A 25,630-nucleotide genomic window follows, 5' to 3' on the forward strand; every position below is an offset into this window, starting at 1 on the left:
TACAATTTCGTGCCAATTAACTAGTATTTTCCAGGCTTGCGGTTCACATAATTCGCAGGCTTCTGACAGGGTGCGTCTGTTCTTTTCAGTCACTGATTTGGTTGATGTGTCCCGCCTACCTCCCCAGGTATAATGCAACACAATGAATCTATGCTCATGAACGCATCCAATGACCAGAAGTGACTCTGTCGTTTTTGATTTGGTGTGAGCGATTTCCGCCAGCAGTCTGACAATCTCCTTATGATGAATTTTACCCAAATCTATCCTTCAGTCGGCAGTGTCCGTTTTACATCAGATCCGCCTATGTCTTGGTGTCAATGGAGAAGCGCGACAGCCCATATGGGAAACCGGTGATGTAAAAAGGTAATGATTTCAGAGAACCCTCGTTGTCTTGCCCTCTCCAGTATAGATTGACTGCCCGCAATCTTTGAACAGTGCTTATTCCGTTATGAACTGCGTCCTCCCGATGGCAATGACGACAATGCATCAAAGATGATCCGACCTGCGTCCCTCCACCTGCTGTAATATTGACTTTGAATTTATATATTCCGACCCTTATCAAACACTGTTTCTGCTAACTCTTTCGACTTAGCCTTGTGCAAATTATTTCCGACTTCTATCCAACAGCTCCTAATTAAATCCAAGTCGATCCCCTCGGTTCAGGCTTCGTCCTCAATGTACGAAAACGCTGGCTGGGAGGATAGTCTAGTAAACTTTCCTTCTTTCCTGTTCTGTCCAATACTGCAACTGATCTTGTGAACCCTTGTGAATGACTTATATCTTCAAACTGAATTCCCAGAATAATCCCTCCAAAATTTGGCGTTAAGCCACCAATTTTGCCTCGATGAAATGACTGAATGTCACCTCCAATCTGCAATAATTCGGATGATATTTCACACCCTCAAAATTGCGTACCAATTGAGAGTTATCGTTCTCAATGGCCAATTGTGACAATTGCAAAAACCCTAGGTTCCACAATGCACCCGTGATTGAATCACAATCTGAAATCGAAAGAGAGATAAACAACTGCATGCTTCGAATGGAGCCCCGGGGTGCCTATTTATTCTTTTCCCTCCATCCTCTCCAGAGACTTCTAGAACCTTTTTGATCTTATCTCTTAAGTGACTTTATTAAATATTTTCCAAGTCACTTTATTAAATATAAAGTTATCTTTTAATAACTATTTATTTAATTAAAATAACTAATTAGTCGTCCTTGGACAACCATTAATTAAATTAATTAAATCGAACTGTCACCAAAAAATTGGGGACATGACACTCCATTGTCAATTTCACTCCCTCCCTCCAAAACTGTGTCTTGTCCTTAGTTAAATTGCTCTCCCTCTACCCACATCTCCTTCTCTAAACCGTCATTCCTCTTCTTATGAAATTACCATCATTATCATTAATTTAAAATTGTTAACAATCAATTAATTTCCCACTCATTTTGGATTTGCAGCTACGACTTGGTGCAAGAACTTTAAATAAACTTTAAGTTCTTTTAAAAGCTTCCACATCTAATTTATGACTATATATTTCAAATTTGAATACTATCATTAGTTACCACTTAAATTTCTCAACTACCTATTACCATTTCAAATTCAAGCTTGTAATTATGATTTTAAAATAAGTTTAGAGTATAATATTTATTTTAAGATCTAAATTTTAATATTTGAAAAATAATAGATAGTCTACGCATCTTGCTCAATTTTTCAAAAGAAGTAATGACTAAATATTTTCATTTAATCATTTACACTACTCATACATAAACAAAATGTTTAACCCATCTAGATAAATCAAAATTCAAAGTAAATGATTTAAATTCAAATAAAAACTATGTGTGTGTGTATGTGTGTGTGTGTGTGTGTGTGTGTGTGTGTGTGTGTGTGTGTGTGTGTGTGTGTGTGTGTGTGTGTGTGTGTGTGTGTGTGTGTGTTTGTGTGTGTGTGCAACTACACCATATGATTTCCAAACTAACCCTGCCGAGGAGCTAAACTCCTCTAGCTCAACCACCCTTCCATCTTCAGTACCTGCACACTCACAACCTCAAACATGAAAACACATCACTATTGCCACTATAATGATAAATAAAATAACATTTCCAATATGGTATCTCTCATTGAAATTCAAAACATTATTTACATTTTAATACTATGAATTCTAAACATTTAACTGCCATATACACTCAAATTCATAACATGATTTTAAATCATCCATTTTAATTAATCAAATAAATGTGCATAAATACATCCATACAATATCCATCACTAAATCAATATTACATGTTATCAAGAAAATGTTAAGCTTAATTTTAAAACATCATAATAAATCCAATCATCTACAATAACTAACATAATGTAGTCATAATCAATCAACACTAACAATTGAACAAGGTTTTCATCATATAGTCAAAACGCATATCGACCAAAAAGATATCAACTTTAATTTTAGGTTGAACACATATCGACTTAGTGTCAAACTCACACAAATTGATGCAAAAATAAAATTCTCCAGTCGAGGTCAACCTACCTAATCGACTGAGTCAGAAAGTGTCGACAACCTCCCAAATAGGAGTCGCACAAGGTGGGTCATGACATGTTCTCTTTTTTATTACTAGAAGATCAATGGGTGTTCATTGCCACATAATTTAACCTTCATTTTCTTCATATTTTCTATTTAAACTAAGAAAGCCTAGTCAATGGTAGCAAGGTCTTGGAAACCATTATAAAATTACGAGAACCTCATTTCCAAGTTGTCTTTGGTGGTCCACTTACTAGTCATCATATTAAAAATACTCTTCTTTCTTCCTATCTTTTTACTATTAGGGTTGTCTATAAAATTCTTGGGAATGAATTCATCTTCAACAATGAAAAATATAATGTCCCCTTAGACATTTCATTGCAATGGGAGCATGATTGAATTTGATAAATTTAGCATTGCACTACTATGTAGAAGACTTTACAAAAGTGAATACCTTGGGGATTGGAGAAGGTGCTCATGAATATCAACAAAGAGTGTATGATTCCAAGACTTTGTAATTATGATTAAAATTTGAATGGAGGTAGAAACGTGCCTCTTTTCCCTATATTACTCACCTTAGATTACAAAACATTTAAGAATTGGAAATCCACCATCAAAAGGAATACAAATTTTCAAATCTATTTCTTACATGTAAGATACATGCCATCTTGTGATTGGATTAAACACTTTATGATTGAAAATTGAGTCAGGAATTGAGAAAATGACGAAAATATTAGTTTAGAATTGATTGAGCCAAATGATCCCTTTGACGAGATTTCTGAATATGATGATTCACTTCCCCCATAATCTTTCTACTTGTAACACATTTTTTTTGGAATTAGTAAAATTTCAAATATATATAATTTAGACAACTTGTGTCTTATGATTATATTTACAACAATGTTTGATGGGATGTGATTTTATCTTTTTACACTTAAGATCTACTAAAAAAGGAAAGTTAAGTATGTTTAGTTGTTATTATGTATGGTTATGAAATCTTTCAACTTAATTTCAAAAAAAATATTCTTTCAATACTATTCTTTTCTCCTATCCCACCATAATTAGTCATTCATATATCATATTTTAAAACAAAATATTAATGTTATTAAATCTAACTCTTCATCCAAGATATTTAGTTTGTATGTGCAGATTCAGAGGATTTACTAACACGCATGATGTCGAGTAATTTTTTATGTCAAGTAATTTTTTCACTAAGGAAAGGAGGATCTTAAAGCTTTAAAGTATATAAGATATTATAACAAAAATATTTCTTCGTTGACCCATTAAACATCTACTAAAAATAGAGTAAATATTGTACGTAGGGCTAAGGCCTTTTTACCTATCAATAATAACAATATTCAAAGCTCACTAATTAGGTGAAAATCTAATTTCATTATTACTAATTAAATAACAATGAATAAATATATATCGATAAACAAATTTGATATTTATATTTAATGCTTTAATTGAATTTTTTCTTAACTTTCTGTTTTTGTTTCACAACAAACGCCCCATTTCTGCCTAGAAATGGGGACCCGCTACTTTATTTTTTGGCTTTTCCAATCCCAAGTCTCGGGTCTGAGTCTTTTCTAGGGTTTTGCCTAGTGTCCTTGATCAAATTTGTGTCTTGACTTGAAAATCCAGATCTCAAAAGTCAAAATCAGAGAACATATGTATTTTTTGCAAAGAAAAAAGGCGCACTAGTGTACCTCCCTAGGTGTGCTAGTGTGCCAAAGTGCTTAAAAAAGGGGCATCACCTTTGGTGATGCACAACTGTGTAGCACCAAAGGATGCTTAGGACATCGAATCTATAAAACCTAGGGACCCCCTTTGTTTCCCCACTTATCTTCTTCTTCTTCGAGAGTTGATTATAGCTCTGCATCTATTAGGTGCACCTCATCTTCTCCCCTACCTACAAAAAACACAAAACAAAGTTAGACTCCAAAAATAAGTTGCGTAGTAGCACACCTTATTTTGACTTTGGAATTTTTTTTTAAAAACTAAGACTAAGCCAACTTTAAAAAACAAAAGAAAAAAACACTATTAAGGTGCATAGTAGCACACCTAACTAGGTGTGCTACTATGCACCTTTGTTTTCTCAAAAAACTTAAAAATATAAACATATTTCAAGTTGAGGTGCACAATAGCACACCTAATTAGGTGCACTACTATGCACCTTAAACACCTTTTTTTAGCACCTAAGTTAATATAAAGTGTGCATCAGTGCACCCCATGAGGTGCACTACTATGCATTGTTTTTGCACTCTAGGTTCATAAAAATTATGTTTTTAGGTGTTTTTGTCTGTTAGGATCTTAAGGTTTTTGTTTGTGTCAATTTTAGGGTTTAAATTTAATCATTTTTTCTTCAACTCCAAACATTGGACATCATTTTTTATGCAGATTCAATGGCTTCTTCATCATCCTCCCTTGCAGCATAGATGGTTCCAAAGCCCATAGTGTTCATGTTTCAAGGTGTTCCAACCAAGTCACACTTTCAAGATGACTATTTAAAAATCTGGGGCACTAAACTAGGCCATACAGGTTTGGGCACATTCCTAACACTCTGCAATAAACCCACAGAAAGGTCTCTGATGATATCTTCTTTGATCTAATCAGGACTGGTTAATGTAGCATCACATCCAATTTTAGTACAATCCTTAGAATTGATCATGACTCTCGCAAAAAGATATGTTCCAGAAGAAAGGGTCATAAAGAGCATAACTGGAGAGATCGTCCTAGATCTCTGACCCAATAACATAGAGAAGGTGTTCCATCTTCTGAGGCAGATTAGTTTATTCGATTGACTTATCACCAAGTTGAGAGATGGTATAGGGAACATGTTGATGAAGCTTTTGAAATCATTTAGTCCACATACCTCATCAAGAAGACTCCTCTAGGGCAAAAGGTAGACAAAGTGGATATGACAAGAGGTTACATCAAAGAGGATATTGGATATTCAATCATACTCTTGAGTAGAGTCATGGGCTTGTTGACATCGGGGCATTTGAACATATGGATGGTACATTTCATTGAGACTATCAAGATGATGAAGATGCCAATTAATTGGGCTTCCATTCTTAGTGAGAACTTGGGTGAGTAGTTGGTGGCAGTGAATAATAACAAAAGGTTTTATATGACATCATATTGGGTATACTTGTTAGCCACAAGGGCAACAGATTATCCAGGGCTTTAAGAAGGGTAGCATGTAGGATGAAAATGCATGGCCCTATAATGTATATCCTCAGCTGGTAAGTAAGAAGCCCCCAAAGCAAAGCAAGGAATACAAGATCATAAATGATGCTTTTATATTTACAATAATTTAGTTCATAAAGGGGGATTATGCAAAAAGGATGTCAGAAGAGGAAGTAGCTAAGATATTAGAAGTTGGAGCCTACTACATCTAGTTTAAAATATTTACATATTTGAGGGTAGAAGGTATGACTATCAACCCTAAGAAGCTCCCTAGATATCCCACTGATAGACTTAGTCTACTAGAGATCGCTCGACAATTCTTGTTCGCATATGAAAAAGTCAAAAAGTAGCACAAAATATGTTGGATATGGCCTATTACTATAAGACCTTTTAGTGTGGTGTGAAGACAAGACATTCTATCTTTTGAGTGTGAATGAGATCAATATCCCTTAGAAGAATATAATTATCCTTGGCCCTACTTTGATAACATCAAAAGAGTGCAACATCTAGCTAGCAAGACATTTCAACATGAGGATGTGATTGAGGATCATTGGATGAACACAATGGATAACTATGATATCCACATAATGGATTATTGTAGGGTGACTCTATATTTGGCAGAGAGTGCTTTGGAGATAAAGATCCCATTGAATATTGTGCAACAAGATATGGAGGATCTTCTCGATCCTTTGCTCAATAGGGATAAGATTAGTGATCGACCCATCATGAATGTCAAGATTGAGAAAGAAGAAAACTTGTACATTAATCACAGGGAAAGGCATGCCATTAAATTGACAAAGGATTGGATCAAGGGACCTTTCAAGCTTGATCTAATTCCTCAAATGGTGGTCTTTCATGCACAAGCCCACCTAGCTAAAGGTCGAGGAGCTAAGGTCAACAGTGCCTACAGTTATAGCCCAGTCGCTAGTGAAACCTAAGATAGTACACCAACTTGATAGACCAATTGGATATTACAAGGCTCAAAAAGGTAAAGGAAAGAGGAAGAGAACTTCTCATCAATGGGTTGAGCCAGAAGAGGAAGAAACTTAGGCACCTCCACAGCAAGGAGAAGAAAATGTACAAGGGCTAGAGAATTTGAAAGCTACACAAGCTCAAGATGATCTTCAAGTTTCGCTAGCTGAACAAGGCTAAGGAGAAGCTGAAATGGAAGTTCAAGATGTGTCTCCACCCTAACAAGAAGAAAAAGCCTCCCCCTCTGTGCCTAAGAAGAGAAAGATCAAAACTCTGATAAAGAGTAGACAAAAGGTCACTAGGAAAGTGATTCATTTTCCATCAGTTCTCGAACCTCTCCCAAAAGATGAAGAAGAAGAGGATGATAAGGAGGAAGAGGATAATATACCTTTGAACCAGAGGACTTGTCTCATAAGAGCTACAAAGTTAGAAAGGAGAAGAAGTTCCAAAATCACAATGCCATCTATTCCTGAGCAATCCATTTAGACTACAATATCAGAAGATGAAATGCAACAATGGATAGATGAGTAGGATGTTGAGGGCACTAATGTCTTTCAGATGATAGATTTTGATTTCGTGCCTATGGGTACTAAATTGGCTAGGGATAAAATCAATGATACTCCAACCAATCAACCTCAATAGGAGGATTGGAGTTAGCTACCACTTGAGCCACAAGTACCCAAGGTAGCTCCATCATCTCAAATGCAAGTCACATTTTTTGTAGACAAGGGATTGGCTACTTCTCTTCCTCTAAGTACCAAAGGAGAACAAGTTTAGGTCAAGCAAGAGGAAGAGCTACAACAAGCATCTGTTAAGGAAGTGTTAGAGGAAGGGCAAATAAGTGAACAACCTCAAAAAAATTCCCAAGACACCGAGGTAAGGACTATGGACTCTACAAACACAAAGACTCTTGGTACAGATCTTGTACAAAAGGAGAGGACTCTAGATAGGGGGGATATGGGAAAGAGTATAGCTGAGCAGACTCCTTTGTCCTAAAAAAAAAAATCTCCAATGGAGCATATCACAAGGTGGCCAAGGAAGGAAGTGATAAGATACAAGAAGTAGCAATTCACCAGAGAGGAAGAGGATAGGATGGAATTGATTGAAGTCCTAAGAAATCCTAAATCATCTCCAAAAGATGCATGCACATTAGCCTTCATCACAAGTGATCAGAACCAAGACTTATTTTCTCACATGGCTATCCTCCTCCACATTCAAATGTTGAAGGATTGACTCTATGGTATTATCACATTAGGGAGGCCATGCTTGGGAAACCTACCTTGGATATTGCTAAGCTAATGGTTGCAATAGGGATTAAAGAAGTATTCAAGAGTTTAGAATAGGATGGGGTAGAATTGATAACACTTTGTAAAAAAAAGTGATATCCTAAAAGGATATCTAAGTGAAGTTGTTGGTCCCTTAGATCCTAAAAACCTTGAGGAAACCTTGAGTGCAACATTGGAGAGAAGAGATAGGGGTACGGGCCAATTGGATCCATTTTTGAAAACTTGTCAACAATGGTGAGAAAGTTTTGAGGAGAAAGGTGTATAGATTATACAAGGAAATCTAAAGCTACTACACCATATGCAAGATAATATGGATAGGCTAGTCACCATTTTGAATCAATATTTTGGTCCGATGGATGAAGTACATACCTGAGGCAAAGATTTGTAGACATTATAGTCTATCAAAGGACAAAGGTATTGGATTTTAATGAAAGTGTATACAACTAAGGAGTTAGACAAAATAGATGATTGGATAGAGAAAATTGTGGATAGAAATAAAGTAATGGAAACATTACATGCAAATATTCTCAAGCTCAAGGATCAAACCCAAGAGCGAATTTTGGAGGCAGAGAGGCATTATAGTGATGTGTGTTTAGACATTTTTGAGGATGATTCTAGGGAGAAGTTTATACTAGTAGAGGTAGTAGTTGAGAAGTTTTGGAAAATGTTTGAGGAAGCTACTAATGATGATGACATTAGGAAAGCATTTAGGACAGAAGAAGCACTATTAGAATTTGATGTAAAGCTTAGAGATTTTGTGGAGATCCATATCGAGGTGGGCAACTATAGGCATAAAGTAAAAGAAATATGAAGCCTTATATTTTCCAAATGTGGCTCAAGTCACTAAGATTATCAAGAAATTCAAGGGAAAATACCTAGACATAGCTTTGGTATAAAGGGGAACAAAACCCAGAAGCCAGAATTTCAATTTTTGACACTTGGTGAAATTTTGCAATTTTTGGAACTTGCTTCCAAGGTGTGCTGGTGCACTAGTTGTGTAGGTGCACTTTTCTAGTGGTGTTCTGAAAGAATTTGAAGAATTAAGAGGTGCTTTGACAGTTAATTTCTGGTTCTAAATTTAGAGCTTTTCATGCATCAAAAACACATTTTGGCAACAGTTTAACTCCTACAGACACCTAGTGAAGATGGAGCTTCTATTTTTGGCACTTTTAGACACTCCTACATTGACTGATGGCTCTCTCTTTCTTATTTTATCATATTTTCTTTGTTTTAAGACATGTAAAGGCTCATGCATCCAATTAATGATATAAGTATGGATGAAATCCTACTAAGCACCAGTTAGAGAGTCAGTTTGTACATAAATAGATTTGTTTTATTAGTTTAGAAGCATATGATTGATTAAAGATATCTCTCACTCTCAACACAAATTGAGGAGAAGATTTGTTATAAATTTAGGAATTTAATATGTATTCCAAGCTACCATTATTTTGATGCAATAATATATGCTATTGGTGCTCGCATTTAGAGTGTAGTGATTCTTGCGTAAGTGTGTTATATTTTGTAAATGTATGTTCATGAAGCATAATTGAGCTAATTGTTTTATTGCATTGTTCTAGTTGTGCAATCTCTTATTCTAGTGTTTGTTATGGGTCTACAAATTCTGCTAATGTACTTAGTTCAAGAAGAGATCATCATATTGTTCCTGCATAGATTTTCATCTCGAATGAGCACACTTTCCATAGCCTTGCAATTTGAGGAAAAGTGAAACATCTTGCGGTTACTAAATTCCCATCGATGATTGCATCAGTGGAATTAAAGAAATTTTCTTCTATTTTCATTGGTTACTCATCGATCTTTTCAAAGGCTTAATTTGCAGATGTATTGTTTCCATAGTTTATGTCTATTAGGATATCACTTTCATGTTATTTGCTTAAACTTCTTCTTACCCTATCTTTTTTATTTGCTTTACTAACCCCTTGGTTAAATTAGGAATTCATATAGTTTCATTGTTAGATTGCATTCATTCAAAAATAGAAAATACAAAAAAAAAAAAAAAAAAAAAAAATTTGTGTGTTTTATTCTTTTGAAAACAGCAACCAGATTTCTACATCTTATCTGAATTGTTAAACAAACCAGCAAAGGCCTCCTCGTGAACACTCACATTTATCTTCAACTGAGCAGATTCTAGTAGGTCACAAGATCACTTGGAACCTTGGAGTTGATTCCAAATCAAATTTTTAATAGAGGAGTTCGAAAGGATTCCTATCATTAAGCATCATGCAAAATGATAGCTCAACACTTTCAAATTTTATAATTTTTAGTTGTCTTTTAAATCACAAATCTTATTTAATTAGGAATCATAACTTTTATTTAGTTAATTCCAAATTAAATATATATCATTATAGTCTAATAATCTCTACTCCACAACTAAAAAATTTCTTGTTAATTAATCAATCTTAATTAACTCCTTGGCTGATTTAATATTACATATTCCAACAAAAAACCTAACATACACTAACAAGAAAATTGACCAAATTGAAAGTATAAAATCACACTCAAGGAATAAGCTCATGAATTAATATCACTTTGATGAATTCATATGGGTAGTCAATCAGATACTTTTCCTTTATCTTAGGATAAAATAGGCCTAGGTTGGGATTCAAATATTAATATTGTCTCCCCTCTCTTACCATTCAGATATTGCGATAGGGCATGCTCATTCTGACAATTCATGAAAGCCGATGTCTGGTACCTTCAATCCCACATAAAAGATGAGCATGTAGAAATACACATCTACATTTAATGGACAATGATAGATAGTGGTGCATGTGTAGATCCTGATTCATAGGTGACTACAACTTTCACTACTATATTTGGACCTAAATTGTGATGGCAGGTCATCGCAATTCTAACGATAACCCATCACCCAACCAAAATTAGTTGGATTTGGCTCTTGTTAAGAGGGCATTGGACTTTTGTTGTTACAAGTTTTGATGGTTAGGGTTACCTTTGCGATTGCTACAACCATAGGTGTTGTAAATTAGGCTACCGTTCTAGCAAACCATTCATTTTAATTGTAAAAATTGTGATGTCTATGCAATAGAAATGCTATGGGCCCCACAAAAAGTCATCAAAATAATTCATCATAATTAGGATGGGCATGTGGTGGGAATGCGACGAGATTGATGGACAACCATCCCAATTTCAATGACGTGTTGTATTAATAAAAAATAATTGGTGACAAATGTTGAATAGCTATGATATTCACTTGGTTTTAAGAATAGTTTGATATTCTCTACTAATCGAGGCCAACCACTTGAAGATGGAAGCTCATTTGGCCCCACCCCCCTAACATCTAAAATCCCCATTAACATCTAAAATCTTTAAAAAATGATCAACGTTTAAAGTACAAAAAAGGTTCCAAACTTGCAAAAGTGACATCATTTTCCCATTTTCTAGTGCATGTTATTTTGCATTGCATCCAAAATAAAATTCTGCCACTCTGAATTGAGAATGCATGGAGAACATGCAGGGCTAATAAAATACAACACGATTACATTTATTTAATAGGTCTATTATTTTTTTAAAAAATTATAAACCATCATCATGAACAATTTTTGTGATGGTCTATAACTTAAAATACCTAATTAAAGACCTCTAACGAAAAAGAAAACCTGTTGTGTTTTTTATCTCCACCTGATGTCATATGCATATGAATTGAGATTTCATATTGAACTATGTCATTCTTTTGCATTTCCTGAAAACAAGAGATTCACACAATTAGTTGTCATAAAATCATAGGTTATTGTTGAGATTCACTTGGTTTCGAGAATAGTTTAATATTCTCTACTAATTAGGGGCAACCATGTGAACTTCATTGCTCACTAGAAATTCATCACACGAGTACATCCAGGCATGTCCTCATTGCCTCCTACATAAAATGAATAATGAATCCAATATTAGAAAATTTCCCCTAAGAAATAATAGTTCAAATGAAATAAACACATGAAAAATGAGAGAGAAAAAGAGGAATCTAGTTACCAATAGGTGTTTCCATTGCATCTATGGCCATGCTACCTGTTGAGTGAGTTTTTTTTTTTGTGTGCTAAGATCTCTTTGTTTATATGCATACATACATACATACATACATACATACATACATACATACATACATATATATATACATACATACATACATACATACATACATACATATATATATACATACATACATACATACATACATACATACATACATAAACAAAGATCACAAGGGAACATAGATACATACATACATATATATGTATGTGTGTGTATATATCTCTGTGTGTGTGTGTGTGTGAATAGAGAGAGAGAGAGAGATCTTTTTTAAGGTGCTAAGTGACTTACTTCAAGATCCTCCACAAAAATAATGTAGACCAAGAAAAATGGGTAGAGTTCACAATTTTTTTACAAAAACATATCATAGAAGACATTTTTAGAAAGAAACAAGCCATGACCGAGTTAAATGGGTCTAGTTGTTGATTAGCTAGGTTGATATATATGTATATTTAACTAGGTTATGGCTCCTACAAGGGAGTGAGCCTCCTGATTATGGCATTTACATAGAAGAACTTGCTTCTTCAACTCCTTACACTCAACTCTTCACTAAAGTTATTCTTCCAATAGTGAGAATAGCTACTACAAATTCTTGGGAGCCAAGGGACCTTGAACCTATTCTACATTTTTTGGAGACATGGGAGAAGTTACTACTGACTTTAGTACTTCATAACATTCTAGATCATATAGTGATGCCCAAATTAATAGTAGTAGTAGATACTTGGGATGCAGAGATCACAAGGGCACAACAACAAATTCCTATAGAACTGTAATCATATTAGCTACAATAAAACAAATGAGATGCAAAGATCATAAGGGCACGACAATGAGATGTAAAGATCACAAGGGCACAAAAATTAAATGCATCAATCACAAGGGCACGAGAATAAAATCCTAGATCTCCACATGATACATACATACATACATGCATGCATGCATATGTATGTATGTATGTATGTATGTATGTATTTATATATACATATATATATACATAGATATATACATACATACATATACATACATGTATACATATGCATGTATGTGTGTATGATATATACATATATACACACATACATAGATATACATACATACATACATACATATATACATACATACATATGCATATATGTATGTATACAAAGAGATTTTTTTTAAGGTGCTTATTACATCTTAGCACAATAGAAAAATTGATCCAACTGCATACATATTTCAAAATTCAAATAATAAAACAATAAACTCACTCAACCCATGCTAAGTGACTTAGCTCAAGATTCTGTACAAAAATAATGTTGATTGTTTCTTTTATTGTACCTAATTTGATGACAATTCTACATGAATTTGTAATCAACCTAGGTAATCAACTAGACCCATTTAACTAGGCTATGGCTTGTATATATATGCATATTTAACTAGGTTATGGCTTCTACAAGGGAATGAGCCTTGTGATTATGGCATTTACGTACTTAAAAGCATAACTTTCTTCTTTATACACTCAACTCTTAGCTAAAGTTATTCTTGTAGTAGTTAGAATAGCTGCTACAAATTCCTGGGAGCCAAGGGACCTTGAACATATACTACATTTTTTGGAGACAAGGGAGAAGTTATTACCGACTTTAGTACTTCATTACATTCTGGATCATATAGTGATTCCTGGCATTCAAGTGATGGATCTACATATGCAATTTTATCACCTTGGAAAACTATACTTGATCTTGCTAGCTGGCAACAACATATTGTTTGTTTTATTATACCTAATCTGAAGACATTTCTACAAGAATTTGTAATCAACCCAACTAATTAGCAACTAGATCGAATTAATAGTAGTAGTAGATACTTGGGATCCTTGCAGGGAGAGTGTGTCAATACATGCATGGTTACATTCTTGGCTTCCATTGTTGGGCCAACATATGGAGCCTTTATATCCAACCATTCATTATAAATTAGGGAATCCACTTCATGCTAGAAATTCAAGTGATGCATCTGCATATGCAATTTATCACCTTGTAAAATTGTATTTGATTCTGTTAGATGGAAACAACATATTTTTTATTTTATTGTGCCTAATCTGATGACAATTCTATAGGAATTTGTAATCAACCCAACTAATCAACAATTGGACCAATTTAACTAGGTTATGGCTCAGGCATGTGCTATTCCCATTTATCATATTGTTGCATTGTTGGAGGCAACATTTTTTATTTCTGCAGGATATAGAAGAAGAGCAGTAGTGTTGGCAAACATTAAAATTTAATAATGTGAAATCATCTTGAGGAACTTTTGTGTGCTCTTGGAAAACATGTTATTGAAAATGTTCATCATGACCTTTTTCACTTTTACATGTTTTTGCATGGAGCCTTCACACACATAGTGCTCACAAATGTCTAATTAAGAATGTATGTGAACCTGCAATGCATTGCTATGTGGTGAAATATGTAGAGAATCATATAATCCTTCATCACATGAGGCCTTTCACTCGGTGTGCTCATTCATTAAGTTAAGCACCCAAGTTTTCATTTCAAATCATGATTTATCTATTTTGAGCTTAAGAAATGGTACAACGCTCTAGAAAGTGTACCTAAGAAGAGATGCATCTCACATTCATTCATTAATAAAATATAGAAGTCATTCATTATCACATGAAGTTAAAAACAATTATGAGCATCCATAAAATAATCTCATAATGTCCAAAGCTAACATCTAACATTAGTTCATCCTTTAACATTCATTAATAGTAGCACATAAACACATAACATTCAATAACATGTGAAATAAGATATTTAAACATGCCTCAACCAATTATGATTTAATTTTGGATCACCTACCTAATTAGTTTGGAATTTTGTTCTCACCAAAAATCATAAAATGTAAGAACAATTGTGCCAAAAAGAGCATAAAAAGATGATTATCGTGCACCAATCATATTTTTTAGCTCTTTTGGTACAATCATTCTTACAATTTTTTGGATCAATCTCCAACTGGTCAGTATGTGTTTTGAAAAGTTATTGTTGGACTGTGAGTCAAGATAATGATAACTATCAAACTTGAAAAAGATGTACATAAATGAAATTAATTTTTAAACTTCAATTTTATAAACTTACAAAGACAACCATAGAATTATAAAAAACTATTGTGATTTGTGCTATTTGAAAATTATAGTTACAAGTGAAAAAGTTATATACATTTGATTCAAAGAGCACAAATAATGGAAATGAAGTATTGCAGAAGGTGCAAGCCCAACTCTCCCCAGACGCCCATGTGGATGACACTGTAAAGTAGAGAATAGTTACATCCATCCATCCATCCATATATGGTTAAGTGATACCTAACTATGTCCAAGGCTACCTAACTATGACCAAGACATCTATACACTAGAGGCATACTCTGCCTACCAGGCTACCTACATACCTGTATCCACTAGATCAAGCCCCTTAAACTACTCACTCTAATGAGTATGTAGTTCTAGTTTCTAATTATTTTGATGTAGCTATATTCCTATAACCATTGGTGGGCTTTACTCACCTAATACAACTATTTTCCATCATACACCCACTCGAGCGAATTAGATAGTTTTCTATAATTACAATACTATAATACCTGGGTGCAACCTTTGACTTTTAGTTTATAGTTAATGTAAGGTTAACCTATGTAAATCCTAACTCACTCCTTATATAGCTATGTTTAAAAGCTTGTTACAATAATCAATGAGTCTAAATAGATGTAACAAGTTAATGTTAAAATGAAAAGTTTATCTTTCTATTTTCAAAAGCTAGGTACACTAGGTACATATAATTTCTTAAAATATAAGCCTTGTGAGTTAACATATAATGCCTTAAAATAGTTAAGTGCTACCTAACTATTTCCAAGGCATCTGCACACTGGAGGCATACTCTACCTACTAGGCTGCCTACATAAATGTATCCATAGGATCAAGACCCTTGAAATACTCACTTCCACTGGTTAGATTTACTCACCTAATACAACTATTCACCATCATACACTCACTCAGGCGAATTAGACAATTTTCTATAATTACAATACTGTAATACCCTGGTGCAACCTTTATGTTGTAGCTTATAGTTAATATAAGGTTAACCTATATATGTCCTAACTCACCCCTTATATAGCTATGTTTAAAACCTTGTGACAATACCCAAGGCTATGCTACCTATTGAGTGAGTTTTATTGTTTTTCTATTGTGCTAAGGTCTCTCTATTTATACACACACACACACACACACACACACACACACACACACACACACACACACACACGTATGCATATATGTATATAAATACATAGATACATACATATAAAGAGATCACAAGGTCATGACAACATAATCCTAGATCTCCACTAATATCTACATTCCACAAGATTTCTCTCTATATATACATACATACATATACATACACACATTAATACACACACACACACACACACACACACACACACACACACACACACACACACACACACACATCTGCATATGCAATTTTATCACCTTCAAAAACTGTATTTGATTCTGCTAGTTGGGAACAATTGATTGTTCATTTTATTGTACCTAATCTGATGACAATTCTATAAGAATTTGTAATCAACCCAACTAATTAGTAACTAGAACAATTTAACTAGGTTATGGCCTATTTCTTTCTAAAAATATTTGATGTGATATGTTTTTCTAAAATTTCTTGCCTATTTTTCTTGGTCTACATTATTTTTGTGCAGGATGTTGAGATAAGTTAGTTAGCATGGGTTGAGTGGGTTTTATTGTTTTATTATTTGAATTATGGAATATGGGCTTTGTTTTATCAGTGGCTTTGTTCAAGTCCTAATTTTAATGAAGTAACATAGTGGTTTTTAGGGTGGAAGGGGCTATATAATGAAGAGGAAACTTGAAAACTTGAATGCTGATGTTGGGACTAAAAATTGCATGCTTCATTTTTAGTCACATTTTGAAAATTTTGGAAAATCATGTCCTAAAGTGCCTTTTATGCATGTGGTCAGTTGGTAGCTTGAGGCCTAGATGGTGTTTGAGTGGCTTAACACCTTTCATTTGACATATGCATATGATCCACAATGTTATTTTGCCATCCCGAATCATTCTGTGAAGTCCCATTTTGAGCTAGTGTCAAAATTTGCAATTCTACCAAGTGTCAAATAGCGATCAGAGGCCTAGTTTGCATCTGAATATCTTTTACCCAGGACTGTGTCATGACTAGTCACTTTGGGGATGTTTAGTGTGTATAACAAAGAACCTATGTTTCAATTTTCAAGTCTTTTCGAATCCGTTTGACTAGGTTTTGCACCCCGCAAAGTTGGTCATTTACTATTTTGTGCATTTAACTAGTTGATCACAATTCTGGGAAGCCCTGTTCGACCAATCATATCTTTGACCCAGTTGACCCAAATGAAAAAAATCCTTTTTGCATTGTGTTCTAGGGGTAAGACACTTCATATGTTCCAATTTTGAGATCATGTCGAATCCATTTGATCAGTTTGCTAACATGATCAAAAACCCAGTTTGCATTGTTTTGTTACGGCTACGGTATCTAGATTGATCCGTACCCCTGTTCGACATGTTATAACTTTGATCGTGTGATTGGCTAGCCTAAATGGATTGTACCATTGTGTTGTGTCCTAGAAATCCTTGAAGTATGCCAGTTCTTAAGTCATGATGAATCCATTTGCATACTTTCTTATGTCCGTACATTTGCCAAAAATCACTTTTGGACACATTTGCCAGTTAAAATTTCCAAGTGCCTTTTTTCAGAAATTCGCCAAATGTGCCCTGTGATTCTTCATGAGCCCAAAACATGAAATTATATTATCTTCATGGCAAAGAACTTATATCCTAGTTTTCAAAACCCCAAGTGATCAATAACCCAGTTTATAATGCCGAACCCGAGCCCAGTTTATGTTTTTTAACATTGTTTGCCTGCAGAGTAATTGAAGTATGGATGTTCGGCAATTAAAATCTCTTGACTGGGAATCCATCATGGGTTGAAAATTTGCAGTGTGATAGAGTATGCAGGATTGAACACTCATGCCGATTTTCGTGGCTTGGTAACTTGATTGGATCAAGTTTTAATTACAACCGGCAGGCCTCCAGACACTAATTCACAATTTGTATAATTGATTAAAAGTGAGTTTAAAATAATGAATTGATGATCATTATGCATATGATTCAATCTTATGACAAAGTAAATGGTGGAAATGGTTTCTTAAAAGAAAAATACAAGGAGCATGTGAAGATTCAAGAAAGAGAGAATTTGGAAAGTGTTCCATTAAAGAGGTTTAGAGGATCACAATATGATGCTGATTTGCCGGCAATTTCAAAAGATAGTATTAATTAAAAAATTTCCACATCAATTAAAATCCACGAGCACAATGAAGCTTTTTGTTGTGAGTTTGCACATTGAATTAAGGAAAAGATTGCATAAAGGTTGCTCTCTCCCACATTGTAGTCTCAATTTGAAAGTTGCAGCTGAGAGGTAGTTTTCAACATAGAAGATGTGCTCCATGTCTGGAGAAACCAAAGAGGACAGCAACAAACATCCACAGAGGAAGAAGCATCCACGTTTTTTAGAGAAATGAACAAATTTGTTGGTGAAACAAAGCTCAAGGTAGCATGTGATTCACATTTTTGCAGCAAGCAATCAATAAAAGACCATATGTGCATACAAAAGGAAGCAAAGAACCCCCATTTTTCAAGCCCATGGCTTCTCTAAAGGTGCAGCCATGTTTTTGAAGGGAGTAGCAGCATTTTAAATGACCATGTGCATAAGAAATGACCATTACAATGAAAAGTCTGTAGATTCATAGCAAAAACGACCAGCAAGATGGAGTTTCATGTTTGGAATAAGAAAACTCATGCATTTAGCAATCACAGCAAACACAAAGAGCAAGAACCATTGAAGAACATTATCCCACATTGAGCAAGTGGGAAGTATTTTTAGTCTTTATATGATTTTGTACCCAAACATATAGTGTCAACAAGACAAAGCATTTTGAAAAGGCAAGTTAGGTGCACGTGGGTCCCTGTCAGCTAGAAGGAGTGAAGTAAATTTTGAAAGAAAATGCATGCCCAAACGATGACGTCAGCAGCTTATAGGCGGCCGAAAAAGTCAAAAATCTGGCAGGTCGCTATGTCGCTTGCCGGAAAATCTTGAAAAATCCGGCTAGCGACATAGCGAGGTCGCCGGAAAACTCAGGAATCTGGCAAGAGTCAACAGCCAATCAGAAAGTGACACGTGGCATTGGTCAAACCTGGAGTTGACCCGAAATTAAAGAGGCTAGAAAAAATAAAATGATTTTAAAATTTTCATTTTAAAATTATTTTGCCAAGAAACTGACATGGACTTTTTTTTTAAAAAATAAAGTTTGAACTTCTGATATAGTTTTAACTTTTGAAAGTTCATATATTTGTGAAATATTGTCATAGAGACATAAACAGAGGCCTAATTTTCAAACGGCCATATCTGGGGAAATTTTTAACCGAATTAGGCACTCCAATATACCATTGGAATCGGGAGAACCTGAACTTTCCAAATCTGGAGTTTGTTTTTGCACAGGTGCTTCTTGGTTCAAGTTATAGGACAATTTGTGAAATCAAAGGCATTGGCGACAGAACAGGCTGAGTTCTTCAGTGATAATTAAGATTGGTTAGAGGATGGTTTTAGGGGTTAGTTGCAATCTTAAGGTGAAGAAAATCAATTTGAGGTTGTTTCCTTGGCTTCTTGAAATCACATTGTAACTAGTTTTTCACTTCTTACCGTGAATGCATCAAGAATCAGTTGCATCTTTTCATCATTACTTTTTCAGATATTTTGATGCCTTTGAGAGGTATAATGATGAAGATTTGATCTACCAGTTGATAGAGAGAGGGAAGAAAGAGGTTTTTCAGTTATAGAGGATTGGATTTCAAGTGGACACCTGGCAATTGCATATCAGATCCGGGAATTCATTTCTTGCTATATCTTTCTTTCTTTCTTCACTTTTTAGGGGTTCCAGTTTTTGGGAAGAAAAAGTTCATTGCTGTGATACCATTGGGGATTCCAGTTTTTGCACTGTGAGACCATTGGTTCCAGTATTTTGACATGTTTCCATGACTGTGACACCATTTTCTTCAGCAGAACTCTCATGTGAACAGCATTGTAGAGATAATATAGATAGTTCTGAGATATTAGGTTGTTTCATGTTTTAATTTTATGCATCTGAATGTATAGTTTCAAGGAAAGGAATACATATGAGCAACAATTTCACTAGTTTTGTTTTGGTTCTTGTCTCCTGTCTCAGCAATCTGTAAGTCTTATGTGGTTTTGGAACAAAGATTTGAGACCCATTTGCATCCCTTTCAGGTTGTATGTTTGATGTATTTTGCTGTTGGACCAAAGGGCCAAGTAAATGCTCAATATGTTTAAACAAGGTTACTGGTTGTTTGAGAAGGATATTTTGTGAGAATGAGACCTAAATGAACACTGATGTCTGAATCACAAGGTGGTTGGATAGATCTGATGTCTGGGTATATGAGATACGCCCTGATGTCACAGATGTATGTTTTGAATTCATGGAATTGCCCAATGGAGTAGGCACTGATCAGTTATAGGATCACTGGTTATACTGTTGCATTTTTGAAGTTTTGTTGAATCAACATCTTTAATCAAATGAATTTCCCTTTCATGTTGAAGAGCTCTAAACAGAATGCCCTCACTCAGCTTATGAATTTCATTGTTTTGCATCTAGCTACTGCAGATATACGTTATTTCATAAGTTATTAGGAGAAATAAGGGTTTCTATCTGCTTTGCATTAGATTCAGTGTATGCTTTGACAACTGGTACCATATAAAGAATCTATAGGTCCACCCGCCTAGGTTTTGCAGAGCTTGAAGTGCAGAAGGAGTATAGCCTTATAGTTGGCCTGGTGTCTGAATGGATGTGTTGATAATGGGAGTTAGCTGCCCCTAGATGCATCTTGTTCTCATCAGGGTAATTGGAAATAGGTAACATTTTCAAACACCAACAAAATGGCGACTCTGCTGGGGAAATAAGATGGCAATCCATTTTGTTGAAAGAACAGGAGCCTTTGATGTGAAACAGATTGGATATATCATATCAATAGCAAGATGTGTTCCTTTTCCTTGCTGAAGTTTCATGTTCCCCAGTTAAGCTTTATTCATTATCAGCAATATGTTGAAACTGGATGAAAATTGTGTTCTATGACTGTCATAGGTCTATCTTCAATCAGTTCAGTTTTTGCAAATACTGCAGAAAAAGTTTCAGAGTCAAGAATTCATTTATAAAGTATATTTTCTTTTCAAGATGTCAGTGATCTGCAAGTTTCTCCTACATTGAAGGTCTGGTTCAGATTTGTCAAGTGACAAATTATGTTTTATTTCTCACCAAGTGTGAGTGGCGACTCTCAAATCTCTGTACCAATTTGTTCCTAGTTGATTTCATTGCAAAATTTGGAAGGACTTTCAGTTGTATGGGCAGATCTGAAGCTTTTGGTAGTTTCTTGAAAAGGAGTTTCAAATTCTTGATAAGTTTTTAAGTGCTGGTTGCAATCTACTGTTATAAATAATTGAAATATAAAAATAGATCACAGCAGTGGTTATTTCATTCCTCTTGCAAAGAGGTGGCGACTCTACAAAGTTTGATCAGTGGTGTAAAGGATTTTCAGTCTTGCACCTGTGCCAAATCAGCAGAGTCGCCATTTTGTTGGTGTTTGAAAATGTTACCTATTTCCAATTACCCTGATGAGAACAAGATGCATCTAGGGGCAGCTAACTCCCATTATCAACACATCCATTCAGACACCAGGCCAACTATAAGGCTATACTCCTTCTGCACTTCAGGCTCTGCAAAACCTAGGCGGGTGGACCTATAGATTCTTTATATGGTACCAGTTGTCAAAGCATACACTGAATCTAATGCAAAGCAGATAGAAACCCTTATTTCTCCTAATAACTTATGAAATAACGTATATCTGCAGTAGCTAGATGCAAAACAATGAAATTCATAAGCTGAGTGAGGGTTCCAGTTTTTGGGTAGAAAAAGTTCATTGCTGTGATACCATTGGGGATTCTAGTTTTTGCACTGTGAGACCATTGGTTCCAGTATTTTGACATGTTTCCATGACTGTGACACCATTTTCTTCAGCAGAACTCTCATGTGAACAGCATTGTAGAGATAATATAGATAGTTCTGAGATATTAGGTTGTTTCATGTTTTAATTTTATGCATCTGAATGTATAGTTTCAAGGAAAGGAATACATATGAGCAACAATTTCACTAGTTTTGTTTTGGTTCTTGTCTCCTGTCTCAGCAATCTGTAAGTCTTATGTGGTTTTGGAACAAAGATTTGAGACCCATTTGCATCCCTTTCAGGTTGTATGTTTGATGTATTTTGCTGTTGGACCAAAGGGCCAAATAAATGCTCAATATGTTTAAACAAGGTTACTGGTTGTTTGAGAAGGATATTTTGTGAGAATGAGACCTAAATGAACACTGATGTCTGAATCACAAGGTGGTTGGATAGATCTGATGTCTGGGTATATGAGATACGCCCTGATGTCACAGATGTATGTTTTGAATTCATGGAATTGCCCAATGGAGTAGGCACTGATCAGTTATAGGATCACTAGTTATACTGTTGCATTTTTGAAGTTTTTTTGAATCAACATCTTTAATCAAATGAATTTCCCTTTCATGTTGAAGAGCTCTAAACAGAATGCCCTCACTCAGCTTATGAATTTCATTGTTTTGCATCTAGCTACTGCAGATATACGTTATTTCATAAGTTATTAGGAGAAATAAGGGTTTCTATCTGCTTTGCATTAGATTCAGTGTATGCTTTGACAACTGGTACCATATAAAGAATCTATAGGTCCACCCGCCTAGGTTTTGCAGAGCCTGAAGTGCAGAAGGAGTATAGCCTTATAGTTGGCCTGGTGTTTGAATGGATGTGTTGATAATGGGAGTTAGCTGCCCCTAGATGCATCTTGTTCTCATCAGGGTAATTGGAAATAGGTAACATTTTCAAACACCAACAGCTGAAATGCTAAAATAAAAGATATTGAGGACCAAACACCTATGGAAGAGTTACAACACAATGTGAAGTTGATTTCAAATATTAATAAAAAAACCACAACAACATAAATCATTTCCCATTTGTTTTTATTGTGGAGAGCTATGTGTGAAAGAGGGTGGAGAGCTCCAAACGAGGGTGGAGAGCTCTGAACTTTGGTGAAGATTTCATTGTCATGCCCTTGTGATCTCTACATTTCATTTTTGTGCCCTTATGATCTTTGCATTTCATTATTGTGCCCTTAGTGGAGATTAGTGGAGATCTAGGATTTCATTTTTGTGCCCTTATGTTCTCTACATTTCAATGTCATTCCCTTGTGATCTCCATGTCATTGCTCTATGATTTTGTTGTTGTGTCGTGCCCTTATGGTCTCTGTACCCTTTGCACCACACAACATTTGTGGTCAAATTGTGATGGCAATTTTTGACGGTGGTGTAATTTGTGGTGTTCAGGCCCAAATATAGTAGTACTTGCTTTGTGATTTTCTTCAAGGGGAGAAGAAGCACCTATGTAAATTTTCTTTTCTTTTCCTTCTAAACATGTATCTCTTTATGTTCCCACAAGTAGGTGATTAGAGAAGCTTCTCTTTATGTATATGTATGTGTGTATATACATAAATACTCACACATACGTGTGTGTATGCATATATATAGATACACACATATATATACATACATATATAGAGATCACAAGGGCATGACAATGAGATACATACATACATACATACATTTATATATGCAATTTTATCACCTTGAAAATTTGTATTTTATCTTTACTCAATCACTAAGAGATAATATAATTGTAAGTACAAATTTTTGCATACTTAGTTTGGTATGAATAGTTCCAATTCAATCCGTCACTACTACATTTAACCTCATTTTTCTACCAAAAATTTTGACTATCAACTAAATAAGTTTAGATTGGTCAGAATGTTAAGGCAAAAAATTTTTTTTTTTACATGTAAGCTACATGTTGGTCAAAATTTTGACCAACACATGGCTTATACATCAAAAAATATATATATTTCACTTTGTCTTTCGTGTGCTCAGGTTTTCTTGTGGAGACTGAATTAGTTGCTAAAGGGTTCTACAATATCACCATAATAGATTGGATGATGCCACTTATCAAGCAGAATAATATTCTTGCACTCTATGATCCAAGGTTGAGTCCACCCAAAAATCTGGAATTAGTAAAACAAATGGTTTTCATTGCAGCACAGTATATCTGATCTACCAAGGAGAGGAGACCTTCCATGAAAGAGGTCATGGAGGGGCTGAAAGTAGTGAGTAAGAGTATCCCCCTTCATATTTGGGATGGTCTCTCAAGGTGAAAGAGGAAGCTAAGTGTTGGACAAGAAAAGGGTCATTTAACACAAGGCAATGATAAGCCACACATGACAATAGAAATGAAACCCTCTATGAGTCAGATACCCAAGCCTATGAAATCACTGGTGAGAGCATCATCAAGGAGCAGAGTTTCAAATGAGGAAGTCAATCACAATGTTAGCAAATAATTTCAAAAATCTAGCAGTATTTTGAGGCAAGGGAGTGGAAGAAATCTGGTAGATTAGTTTAGTGAAATAATAGAAACTTCAAAATCTAAACCAGTAGATTGATAGGCTCTTGCAAAGGTGAGGAACCCATCAATGAGGGTGCCTAATGGTGGAGTCCCATTGAGGGAGGTGATGCTTATTAGTAGATTGCCTACCTCGCTAGTCATCAGGTCAGGTTCTTCACCAGTTTTGGTGATATTCATAAGAATCCTCTGAGCCAAGCTGTAAGAATTCCTTCTATTGGACGTGTAGGGAAAACACCTATTTTCATAGATCCTACTTTGCATTACAAGAAAATACCTCAAGTTTCAAAATTCAAGGTTGTGGAGCGAATCATCTAAGAAGGCATAAAACTATATGGGCCTTCAAGAAGATGCTTCAATTGAGGTTTAGGTTTCGTAAGGTGTAACAAAACTTATCATGCCTACCAATTTTTCCTTTTACTCAGTTAATCTATATTGCAATGATCCTACACGTTCATTTGTTTGACAAAATCTTAGAAAAATATTAAGCTTAGATCTTCTTCTATCATTTTGTATGTTGTTTGTTTTAATTATCTGACTTGTTTGTTGCTACATTACCAGTCATTTCTCATGATTGGATGTTGCATGTTTTTCCCCATCATGACTAGGAGTGCAATAAAGCTTGTATATTACAATGAAATTAGCTTACTCAAGTTGTTACAATCATTAGTATTTTAATATTTGTATTATCTGACCGAGGAATAATAAATTTTCCTTAGTTTGGAGAAAAAGTTAAGAATTGGGTTACTCTACCTCTATTAATGATATAATCTTTCTAGAGTGACATAGAAAATTGTAGCCCCATTTACCTTACTTTATTTTATGTTATTATTTTTATTGAGTATTTTTTAAGGTACATGCAAAGGAGGTCCCTTCTCTATACAAGCATTTTACTTTTTAATCGAAGTATTTTGACTATCCCTTTCTCGAGGGAGAGGAGT

General features: G+C 34.9%; 1 pseudogene; it reads left to right on the top strand.

Annotated features, from left to right (window-relative positions):
- Positions 1-25,007, top strand: part of LOC149574802 (uncharacterized) — a 37,204-nt pseudogene extending 12,197 nt beyond the window's left edge.
- The last annotated feature ends 623 nt before the right edge of the window (positions 25,008-25,630 follow it).

Source organism: Cupressus sempervirens, chromosome 2 (genome assembly GCF_028749045.1).
Source record: "Cupressus sempervirens isolate cs-2001-9-10 chromosome 2, ASM2874904v1, whole genome shotgun sequence".
In the NCBI taxonomy this organism is placed as follows: Eukaryota; Viridiplantae; Streptophyta; class Pinopsida; order Cupressales; family Cupressaceae; genus Cupressus; species Cupressus sempervirens.